We start from the raw sequence: 12761 nt of genomic DNA on the forward strand, positions 1-12761 counted from the left end.
TAAACATACAATACATATATCAAGGTACGGCCATGATCAGGGCAGCACCGTGTTGGGTGATGCCGGGACCACACGGGTGTGCTACACGTTGACGAAAAAAGTTGATGAGTATGAACAAATAAAGACCGTTGGTAAAAAAGTAAAGTAGCACGTGAGAAGTTGAAGGATATGAAGGAAAAAAAAAAAAGGACCGTTAGTCCAAAATTAAACTACCATGTGGGGGCCACCTGAATCGGCTTGACTTTTGTGGAAGGGAACATTCACACTGGTACCCTATCGAATAAGCTGCCTATAACTTAAAAGCATGCACCAAATTTACACGTGTGCGGTGATCCGTTGATCCTTTCAACCTCATGGAATAATTGGACAACTAAGGGTATGGACTTGTGCAGTAAACATGGAGAGATATGGGGGTCCTTACTCTTGCTTGGGTGGTAGACTCTCAGGAATTTGAACTCCTGGTCAAGGGTTGGAGCACCCATAGGTGGTGAAATTCCACCAGCGTGAGTGTGTGGGGTGTGTGTGGTGTGTAAAAAAAAAAAAAAATTAAAAAAAATTAAAAAAATTTTTAAAAAAAATGGAAAAATGGAGAGATATGGCATTTCTCAAAATGTGAAATTAGAGACGGCAATGGGCAGGACCGATAATTAGACCAAAAGGCCTACGCCCGGCCCAAGCCTGCATGAGCCTAGGACAGTAGGCCCAGGCCTGAAAAAGCATCTGGGCCTGAGCCTAACTGAACGAACCTGGCCGGACTTGAAAATTGATAACATTTTATATTTAATACTCGAATGTTTCTAATTTATCCCTATATGCACTAAGAAATAGACATTTTACAGAAATGAAACCAACAATCCGCACTAAAATAAAACTAGATTGGAAAAAATGATTGAGTGCAACCCCAATCTAATATTTTGAGGCCATGCTTGTGAGTCCAGAGCCTGTCACACGGACCAAGCCCAGCCCAAAGCCAATTGGTCTTGTTCAGTCAAGCAGGCTACCAAACCCATTCCAGGGACCCAAGATGGTGTCGTACTTGCCATGGGGCCCACCTTGATGTATGTATTTTATATCTCCATCTGTTTTAAAAGATCATTTAGGGCATTAACCCAAAAATAAAGCAGGTTGAAGTCTTAGCTGGACCATGCAATAGGAAACAATGGTGATCGAACGACCCACCATTAAACGATAAGGGTCAGCATTATTTTATTTTATTTTTGCCATCCAACCTGTTGATAAGGTCTCATAAACGTAGATGACAGGAAGAAAATAAATATTAGCTTGATCCAAAACTTTTGTGGCCCATTATAAATTGTTAATGGTTAATCACCACTATTTCCTATGGTATATATGGTCCAGCTAAGATTTGGATCAACTTCATTTTTGGGGTCATGTCTTTAAATGGTCTATCAAAATGAATGGATGGCATGGATATATAATACATGCATGAAGGTGGGCCTCATGGTAAGGTGGAAAGAAAAAATGGTATGCCCATGCATCAAAACTTTAAGATGACATAAATGGCCCTATTTTCAAATTGTAATTCCTCGAATTAGTGTGTTGATCTTGATATATGCAAGCGTCAAAATCTGACATGGATTAATAGAACACCAATTAACGTAAAAAAATTCACCCAATCTACATTGTATATTGTCCATTTAAATTGGACAGATCCGAAACCATAAAAATGGGTCAATTTTGAATTATTTTGGGGCCATTTGACTTGCAATTAGTGTATCCTAGACCTTGAGTTGGACGTGTAAGAAGTCCAAATTAGACCACTTGATTTAATGTTTAGCGCTACTTAGTTGGGCTATGCTCTAATGTCCAAACAATGCTCTAAAATTTTGTCTAAATGTAGGACATGTAATCCTTTAATTGATAGAGAATTTTTCACTTTCTCTTACCTATGGTTATATGCTATTCTGCATAAATGAGGCATTTTGGACGGCAATGGGCATTGTAAATACGCCCATTAAAAAAATGTGTATATTCTTGGATACAACTCTGATTGAGGTATTTTAAAAGGCAAAATGAAGTTTGATAAGTCTAGTTTTACGAAAAAATTAATATAAGTAAAAAGACTAAGCTCGAATGAAGATGATTTTAGGACGTTTTGAAACTGCCTACAAAATCATCAATTCATACAGCTAATACTTCAAGAATTTTGATTAAAAATAAATAAATTTAGAGCACGGAATATAATGAAATTTTGTAGAAATGAGAGTAAACTTGATGATAAATTATCAGAAAAAATAATAATAATTTGGTCACTAGACATTGCAGAAAAAGTTGAAACAAACCTGTTAGAACTACAATTTCTGCAAGTACAAGTTGTCGATAAACCAAATGAATCGTTGTTGAATCAGGAATCACTTGACTAATATAGGTTAGACTGTTGGTATCCTTTGAACTTTTGGGTTGAATTACAACTATATAGAATTGATTATAATTTATTTTTTAAAATTATATTTCAACTTAAAAAATTCAGTAAGGTTTGTATATCAGTTATTAATGTGTTTTCAATAAATTTTCATGATGTCATGATTAATGTATTCATCATTATAGAAAGTACTATGGAAGGTATGAGTATTCTACCTTGGGATATTCTTAAAAGATCATGATCTTTGAAAAGTTTCTTTGTGGAAATTAATTCAATCATTGGTTCTAAGGATACCACTAAAGAATATGGTGACATATTGTCCTTGGATTACAAGTCCGGAAAGCCAATATGTTGGGCTAAGTCCTGGATAAAAGTCATTAAAGCTCACTTGTGACCCTATGGCTCAATGGTAAGACTCACGAGAGTTTTAACACGAGGTCATGGGTTTGAGCACCCATTGTGGTGTGAGTGCATGAGCATGTTGGGGTGTGTGAGCTCGTGTGATAAAAAAAAAATTTAAAAAAAAAAAAAAAAAAAAAAACACATCGGGCTGAGTCCTTGAGTTGAAAATCCCTAAAGTCAATATGTTAGGCCGGGCCCTTTGTTAAAAGTCCCTAAAGTTAACATATTGTATTGGGTTACTAGGTTGAAGTCCCTAAATTAAGCTCAGTTAGTAACGCATCATGATTTAAATATATCATTGTGCACATTCATGTTTCTAAAAGGTAAACCTTACATATTAAAATTTTCAGTGCAAACCTCATGAAATCTACCTTATTAGTAATTTTTTTAATTATGGACTATTATGATGTTTGGGTCTTATTTTTAGAATTGTCATATTGAAAACTTTCTTTCTTTTGGATATCTGTTTTTTTATTAGCCATTTTTTACTAGTATTAACACCTATTTTGGACATTTATTTTGGGTCCTCATTGGGCTTTGCAACTTACCTATTTTTGGAACGTATCAGTTACATGAATTAATTTGGAAGATAGTGGTCACGAGAAATAGAATTCGGAAAATCAAGCTAGTTATTATTATTATATTTTTTGAATTCTATCATAGTGTGTTTAATTTATAAAGGAAGTATTTTAGTAACTCCTTATATAATAGGTGTAGAGATTAGTTAACTTTACTTATGATCATGGATTCCTTATTTATATTTTTTATTTATTCTATTTATAGGCATAAACTTAATTTTGTAATGATTGAGGGGATTAGAATTTTATTACAATATTTTTCATGTGATTTAATTTAGATGTAAATGCTAAATGAAAATTATTTAAAAATCTTATACCTCATACCGTGAAAACTCGAGACTAGGGACATTGGACTTGATGCCGAATTTTAGGACCGTGGCAATCACACTTGGTCCACTCTTTGTATGCTTTCTCGAAAAAATCATACTGATCTGATTATCCAAAATTATACTGTCATTGGCATGCAAAACTCGATGGATGATCCAAAATGAAACAGCAGCGCAACATGAGAATCACTCTTCCCAAAAATCACATTGATCCACTCAATAGGTACATATCACAAGTTGAGTCAGACCATCAATTGTACATCGATTCAAATAGTGTGGCCAACTTGCCTGATCTACCAGGTAACATTCTAACGCAGCAAAGGATGTGAGGTCGAGCACCGTCTTCCTCAAGGAGATAACTATTCCGAATCCACGGAACTTCTCTAGACTCATCATAGAGACTTCATGAATCCACGAGGAAAAGAACAAGGAAATAGATATAAAATTCGTAATTTGATTGATAAATGAAATAAACGAGTTCACAACCCTTTAAATAGGGATACTAAGTCATGGGAAAAGTTTCAGAATCAAACTACAACTAAAACTCCTAAAAATTGTGACTTACTATAAATAGCAAACTTACTATTTATAGATGGTCGTGATGTCTACTAGTGTGCATGGTTCTTGGCCAAAAATACTAAGTGTCCTATTTGGTTGAACCATGATGTTTTCCTAATTATTCTAAGCACTTTTTATGTCAGGCGCAACTCTTAAAGCCCAACGGATGAAGAGTTATATTGAGACTAAAACTTACTAAAAATAGTAAAAACGAAAATAAAACAGGATTTCAACCGTTAATCTGATGGTATTTCCTAAATTAGGCATGGGTAACCCGACATAACAAGGTTAAGTGGCTAAACTAGCTCGTCCTACCCCAAAATCATATATGGTATGTCCGATAGCTCATTCCGATTTGCGAGATATGTTGGTTTTAAGTTCTGATGGTTCGGATCACTTCTATTGTCGACTGGGACTTTTCGCACTCCTTCGGACTCATTCAATAGTGAGGACGATTGGGTAAGCTGGATCAAGGGACAATGTTGATATGGTGTTGGATATCTCGCATGGGAAGTAATCCGCCAAGAAGGTCATTAGGCTAATTTTCTTTAAACTCATGCAGTAAGAGTTTTAGTTCATTAAGGATGTTGGTGAGATCGAGTTCTTTTCCTTTTACAATTAGTGCATAGGTCTGTCCTATTTCGTTGGATTCATCTGCAAAGTCTTGTATGGTTAAGAGGAAAGGACCCTCCACTTTAGAAGTTTCGGGTAGTCCATCTGGATCCATAGGGGCCAATATGGTTTTCCAACCGTCCTTAATGAAAATATACACTTTATCACACCCTTTTATGAGTGGCATTACAATCAGATTTTTAGGGTCGACCGAGTAGTATGTGACATACCTTCATATCAACCACATTGCATACTACTTCATCTTTATAATGTATGCCAATTGAAAAGGATATGATGCACTGTTTAGTTACCTTTGTTTCACTAACCTTCTTGATCCTACCAATTGTGTATGGGGAGGGATGACACTCTGTTTTCAATTGTAATTTTTCTACCATTACCCTGAAGATGATATTCCCGCTACTCCCACTGTCGATGATCACATTGCAGACTTTTCGATTCACTGTGCACGTAGTTCAGAAGATGTTATGTCGTTGTGGGTGTACTTCTTTCCTTGGCGCATACAACAGTCGCCTCATAGTGAGCAATTCATTATGATCCTGCTGAACCCAACCTACCTCACATGCCTTGTCTTCTATGGCGTGCTCTGGTTCCTCAACACCTGGATCCTCATCGGTGTTTTCAGCATTATTATCATTGATGGCGAGATTCGCCACTTGTCGTTGGGGAAAAGTATTTGATAAGTAACCCAGTTGGCCACAACGAAAGCAATTGTTGGACCTTGGTCAAACATAGGGGTTCGGGATCCTACTTGAACGGGTAGTAGTCGATGCGCCCCTTTGGGGCTTAGCTTACCCACTTCCTTGATCTCGGTTCACGGGTGTAGGAGGTTGAGTCCGTGCTCATATAGGCTCATTCTCTGTGGGCTGTGGAGCTTCCTGGGATAGACCTATCGCGGCAACCCTAGCGGTAGGATAAGTCCATGTGTTGGCACATTCAGACTGTGCATTCGCTCGGGTAGCTAACTTAATTGCATCATTCATCGTTCAAACGGACTGCATCTAGACCTAATCTTGGATCGTCGTACGTAATCCACTATTGAATCGGACGACCTACTGTGATTTAATCTAAACCAAATCGTTATGCGCCGCCAAGCAGTAGAATTCTTCTGCATAATCTCTCGTTGACCAACTACTTTTGCGACATTTTTTGGTATTGTTGGACTAATACCTAATCATAGTTGCTAGGGAGGAGTTGGGCGCGTAGTAGTTGCTTAACCCGCTGTCATGTGTGGATTGATGCTTTTGTCTACCTGGTCCGTGCGATTTGCAATTGCTCCCACCAAGCTGAAGCGTCGCTCTTCAACTTATAGGCCACAAGCGTAACCTTTTTTGCTTCAAGGATGTCCATATAGTCGAAGAATCGCTTAACTTCAGAAAGCCAATCGAGAAAATTATTAATGTGTAGTTGGCCACTAAAGCTAGAAATATCGACCCTCATCTTGAACTCCCGATCTTTCCGATCTACTCGATTGCCACCTTGTCTGGGATATTGGAGGACCATGTCGTCGACCTCCTCGTTGTTGGATCCCCCTTCCTCAGGAATGATCCTTTAGTGCACTGTCGGCACTAGCCTATGATCAGGGCGAGTTTTAGCAATTTGTGGTGGAGGATTACTACCAAGAACACAGAGTTGCCCTATGGCCTACGTCATGCGAGCAATGGAAGTCAGTAGCCCTTGCATGGCTTGTTGATTTCTTGTTGTGCTGCTTCGAAAGCTGTTAAAAAATGATCCTATGGAGCATCGTCCATAGGATTGTTACTCGACTCGTTGTTAGAAGCCATAGATTTGAGGAAAAATCTCGATTTAATACCAAACTGATGCAAGAAAGGACGTGAGGTCGAGCACCGTCTTCCTCAAGGGGATAACTATTACGAATCTACGGAACTTCTCTAGACTCCTCATAAAGACTTCTCGAATCCACGGGAAAAAGAATAAGGAAAATAGAAAATAAATTCTATAAAATTCGTAATTTGATTGATAAATGAAATAAACAAGTTCAAAACCCTTCAAATAGGGATATTAAGTCATTGGAGAAGTTTCGAAATCAAACTACAACTAACTCTTAGAAACTTACTATAAAATAGTAAAATTACATTTATAGACAATCGTGATGTCTACTAGTGTGTATGGTTTTCGGCCAAAAATAGTAAGTGTCCTATTTAGCTGAACCATGATGTTCTCCTAATTATTCTAAGCACTTTTCGTGTTGGGCACAACTCCTAAAGCCCAACGAATGAAGAGTCATACTGAAACTAAAACTTACTAAAAATGGTAAAAATAAAATTAAAATGGGATTTTGACCGTCAATTTGATGGTATTTCTCAAATTTGGCGTGGGCAACCCAGTATAACAGGGTTGGGTGGCTAAACTCGCTCATCCTACCCCAAAATCATAGATGGTACATTCAATAGCTCATTCTGGTTTGCAAGATACGTCCTGTTTAAGTTCTGACAGTCCGAATCACTTCTGTCGTTGACTAGGCCTTTTTTGATCCATCATAGCGATGAAACTATCCCTCTACATCACATTCATGGTGGGTCCCACCATTTTCCATGGTACCAACGTCCAACAAAGCATGTTAGAGGTAAAGATGAATACATGAGTTGTGGTGATCAATTCTCTTTGCAATAACTATACAAGATCTTTAAAAATAGCTCTTGTTTCTCAATACAACACAAAAAAAGCCAAACGCAGCGATAGCTTGAGAATTTCAATGAGAAAGAGAGAAAGAGACATACCTATCTGTGAAGCCAGGAAAAACCAGAAAGGTTGGAAATGATTAAAATTAGCAGAACTATAGAGTGGAATACAAAGCTAAAAAGGATCGTGGAAATCCAAACGAGTAGAATTTCAGGCATAGACAAGCAAAAGTCTTGCAAATGGCTAATGCTTTAAGACATGAAAATCACTAATACACGTTATATATACGTATTGAGTAATAATTCCAGTGCTTTTAGTTTCATCCAGACACTTTGACAGTCAAATCGGTAAATCTTGACCCTACATTAGCTCCGGCACAGATTTCATGGCCTATCATGCAAAAAAAATAACACGGATTGATGAAAAAAGCATCTATACGTTGGCCTTCTTTTTTATATACATCTATTTTTAAAGGTATGGATGAGATATGGTTATGGTTGCAATATAGAAATGATTCTTGGAAACCATAATAGATCCATATGGCCCCAATAAACAGACAGCTTAAATTATTGATTGGACCCCTCTATATGATTTTGAGAAAAAAATTATATAGTATGATCGGATGCTTTCAAATGTTTGAGAGAGTGATTTTAAATTTCCTTTTTTTCCTGATAGGTCGTGAAATGTATACTCAATCTAATGGACAGTCCTGATCAATTAATTGAATTTTCTAGTTGTCCTTAATGCAATAGAGGGTAACATAATTTATAGTGCTTGAGAGCACTGGATATGGTAATAAATTACACATACCATTATTATCCACCTATTTCAAGTGGTGGTGTCTCATACACCACCCACGTGGCACAGATGCTTCAATCTAGACCGTATAAATTGTGGGACTCATAAGCAAATAATCACAATGATCAAAGGATTGTAATCTTCCCATTGGCGGCTGTCAAATGGACAAATCCAAATTCAATTGGGAATCGGATTGTTAAGTCATTGAAGTTGTGAAATTTTTACATCAAAAATCAAAGTGGCCCACAGTTAAGATGGACCATTAGATTTATGCCACGTGGGCGATCTAACACTACAAGTTAATAAACGGTGATGAACGTTCTCCCAACTTAGCTTTGACAAAATCCACGGTATTTATTTAGAATGTGGAAAAAGCTACCTAAATTTATTATAATTAAATGGAACAGATCCAAAAATAATGACAGATACCTCCCCTGTCTTCGATATGACCAAAATACCTTTCAGAATCTCAATGTAATAAAAGTCATAACAAGAAATATGAAAGAGTCCGATAGGGTTTGACCGGAATATGGTAAAGCTATCTCTGTAAAGCCCACATGGCAGAGAAGCTTATCAATCAGGATTGTTCATCTGATGTCTCGTAATATTGATGATATATATTTTAAATTCACATCCATCAGATGATCAGATACGTCTGATAATTGTCCCTCGAAGCAACGGTACTAAGTTTGATATCGTTCAAACATGCCACGTGATACCGACGAGGGACGGTGTGTCTACACATTGGCGTTTTACATGCCGGCTCCTTCTGATTTTTAGCCTGGCAGTGGGACCGAAATCCTCCACAACACCTATTATACGAGTGCAACACACGAACATCGTAGGCCCATCGTGTTGTGTGAGTGAACATCCACACCGTCTATCTGGTGCGCCCTTTATGTCAGTCGGTGGGATTAAATGGCATGTAATTGTATTAAATGGGATTAGTACACCATTATTATACAATGATTGCATATCTAGAAATACCATGGTATTTGGGCCATCCAATCCTTATGTTTGGGATAAAATTATTGTAATGGGAAAAACACTGGATTAGTCAAAATCTAGTTTGGTGGACCATAGAATTGTAATTAACCAACCAAATTCACAACCGATGTCAGTCACTTGGATGAGTTCATAACAATAATGTCACATATAAAGGGCCTATATGGATGGATGGCGTGGAAAAAACACATGCATAAATGTGGGTCTTATATTTATAGTGGATTTCAAAATCCATGGATGCATGGTTTTCGTGTTGGCTAAATAGAATCAATAGGGAGTTAACACATGTAAGGTATAGCCAAACGCATTTATTGCTTTAAACAACGGACTACCATCACTTTTACCTTTTAGCCCAAAGACAAAGTAGCGTGGGGGGGGGGGGCAATGTTCTATCCTTCTTTTTTTTTAAATCATTCTTGGAAGAGCCAATTAGGAAAGGATATGTGTTATTGTATGAAGATGGAACATGGGGAAGCAATTAAAGACAGAACGTGGTCGAGTGAAAAGCAGTGCTGAAGTGATTATCTAGATGCTTCTTCTCACTACTTTGGCACCACTCCCGGGGGGGGGGGGGGGGCTTTTTTTTAAAACCATTCCTGGAAGAGCCAATTAGGAAAGAGCCAATTAGGAAAGGACATGTGTTATTGTATGAAGACGGAACATGGGGGAGCAATTAAAGATAGAACGTGGTCGAGAGAAAAGCGGTGCTGAAATGATTATCTAGATGCTTCTTCTCACTACTTTAGCACCACTCTAGAGAAGGGGGGCAATGTTGTATCCTTTTTTTTAAAAAGTCATTCCTGGAAGAGCCAATTAGGAAAGGACATGTGTTTTGTATGAAGATGGAACATGGGGGAGCAATTAAAGACAGAACATGGTCGAGAGAAAATCAATGCTGAATTGATGATCGGCACAGGTGTCCAAGAAGAGTCTGAAAGCTGAAGTGGTGTCAAAGTAGTGAGAAGAAGCATCTAAATAGCTATCTCAAGAGAATCTATAAATAGCGAAGGAATTTAACGAAGCAAAGTATTTCATACCAACCCAATCAAATAAATCAAATATATCAATTATCATTTATGTTCCTTACTATAATCTCTCATTTATGTTCCCCGACTTAACCAGTAGCCTAATCTTATATTAAGAGTATCAGTAATCCAGTAGCTATAATCTTTAGTTGCAATCTAAGTCTACGCTCCTACATTGGACGAATTTCATTGTAATACAACTAGTTCTATCATAAAGGTGCTTTGCAGTTACACCCTACATTCGACTATAAGTGTTTCCTATTTGTTTACTTTTGTATTGAAAAGCTCTTTTATATGGAAGGCAATGTACAATCCATTTTTTGAAAGATAAACCCTACCCTTCGATAATTTCCTGGTCATTTTAAACATCTTACGAGTGGCTGAATTGGCGAAATCTCATACTACTATCAATAGTATGTGATTTCGCATATCACATACTACTATCAATTTATTGATGTTCCGAACCAAGCTGAAAGTACACACTGAGCACCAACCCAATCACGATAAAAATGAAAAAAAATGGATTCAATACCAAGCTCGCCACCTGATTTTGAGAATGAGATTTGTAATTGTTAACCAACTTTCATATGAATTCCTCTGGGCGATTGTTTGATATCTCTTTCCTCTTTTAGATTGATGAACTTAGCTGAAATCATATATGAAATAGCTGATGAGATAAATTTAAGAACGCTTTTTCCTTAGAATGTGTTGTAGAAAAGAGATAATGTGTAGTTATAAGTTGTCCATTATATCCTTTATGAAAATGGCAAACCAATTCAAGGAATTTATCACACAAGTATTCAATTAGTCCGGACTCATTGAGTATTGAATTGGGATTAAGATCGAAATGGTTCTACAGAAGAGGTTCATGCTTCCTTCTATGGTATCTTCCTATCTTGGCATTTGGGTTTAATGTTGTTCGGTTGGAATCGATTCACACAGTCGATTCTAGTACACGCGCGCATATCACAAGTGACTGAATTTTGAAATCGAGAGGCAATAGACTGATAGTTGTCATTGGTTGGGTGGGGTATACTTAAGAGGCCATGAGCTGAGCTGGGTTTTTGCTAACTTTAACTTAGCCCACTTGTTTCATCCGTCATAAGGAACTCATGATCTCAATCTTCTTTCAATCATCTATATATATATATATATATATATATATATATATATATACACACACACACACTGCTTGTTAATTCTACATGTGGTGCCTAAGCTCGGGATGGCAAGCCTGAAAATATTCTTCTTTACTAGATTCAACACTTATATCCCATACCTGTTTATGGTATGGATCGCTTAAGGTGCATCCGGAGAAAATGTTAAGTGGCCAAAATGACCATTGTGCTAAATTTCGCCACCATCGAAAATGGTCATTGTACTGAATTGGACCACCAAATAGGGCTGTCAATTGACCAAGCCGAGGTCCATTGAAGGCCAACCCTCAAATAAAACCTAGCAAAGAGCCCAATTTAGGCCTATGATGATTATGCATGGCCCGCACATGCCCGAGCTTGGCCACCCGTTGTCGTGCAAAATCACGATGTTCATTAAGTGTGCCCTACTCATGCATAATATGTAACAAAAATTACCCTTGAAACCCTAAATGGTCTGGGCTCGAACTAAGTTGATGGGCTCTTAAACCAAGCTCAGGTCAGTTATTAAAAGGACTTTAAAATTAAAACCGGGCCTGGCCATCTATGTACTATATTCAGCCCAAGCTCGGCTGGATGCCCGTGGGGTCAGCCCAGCACATTGGCAGCCCTACAACATGGTTTGCCAACTAGTCTGAGTCATATCTGACTCAAGCGAGCCACCCATCCTCAAATCAGAACTTTGGAATATTGTCTCAATGAAAAAGTGGAGTAAAATTTTAATATAAATCGAAAAAGTAAACAGCAAGTCGATGGCAATAAAATAAGAAAAGAAGTACGTATTTTCACATTTATAGAATAGCAATCATCACCGCATGGCCCACCTTTTTTAACAAATCATATCTCTAAGCGTGCAACATGTTGGTGGGAAAGAAATGGCTAAATGTTTATGTATACACCAGAAAGTGATTGATCAAAGTCAAATTGACACTTGTTTGGACCGTGGCTCCATCAATGAAGTGGCCCATCGATTGGATGATTCAAGTTAATGAGCCCCAATCAAGAAATTATCAGGATTCACAAGCTACTGTTGTTGCAGGTGCCAACGTGCAAGAACAATTAAGCAATCTTGAAGGGCAATTTGTTGACTTTAATGATATGTGGACCTTGAGCGTGTGCAAGTTGGCCTTAGAGCTTCTAACCAATAATGATATGTGGACCTTGAGTGTGTGCAAGTTGGCCCATCTTTAGTTGACTTTGATGGGCCAATTTAGATGGAATGAAAAATCTATCCATCCAATTTTGAGTTTTTGGATTGT

This window comes from Magnolia sinica, chromosome 1 (genome assembly GCF_029962835.1).
Source record: "Magnolia sinica isolate HGM2019 chromosome 1, MsV1, whole genome shotgun sequence".
Lineage (NCBI taxonomy): Eukaryota > Viridiplantae > Streptophyta > Magnoliopsida > Magnoliales > Magnoliaceae > Magnolia > Magnolia sinica.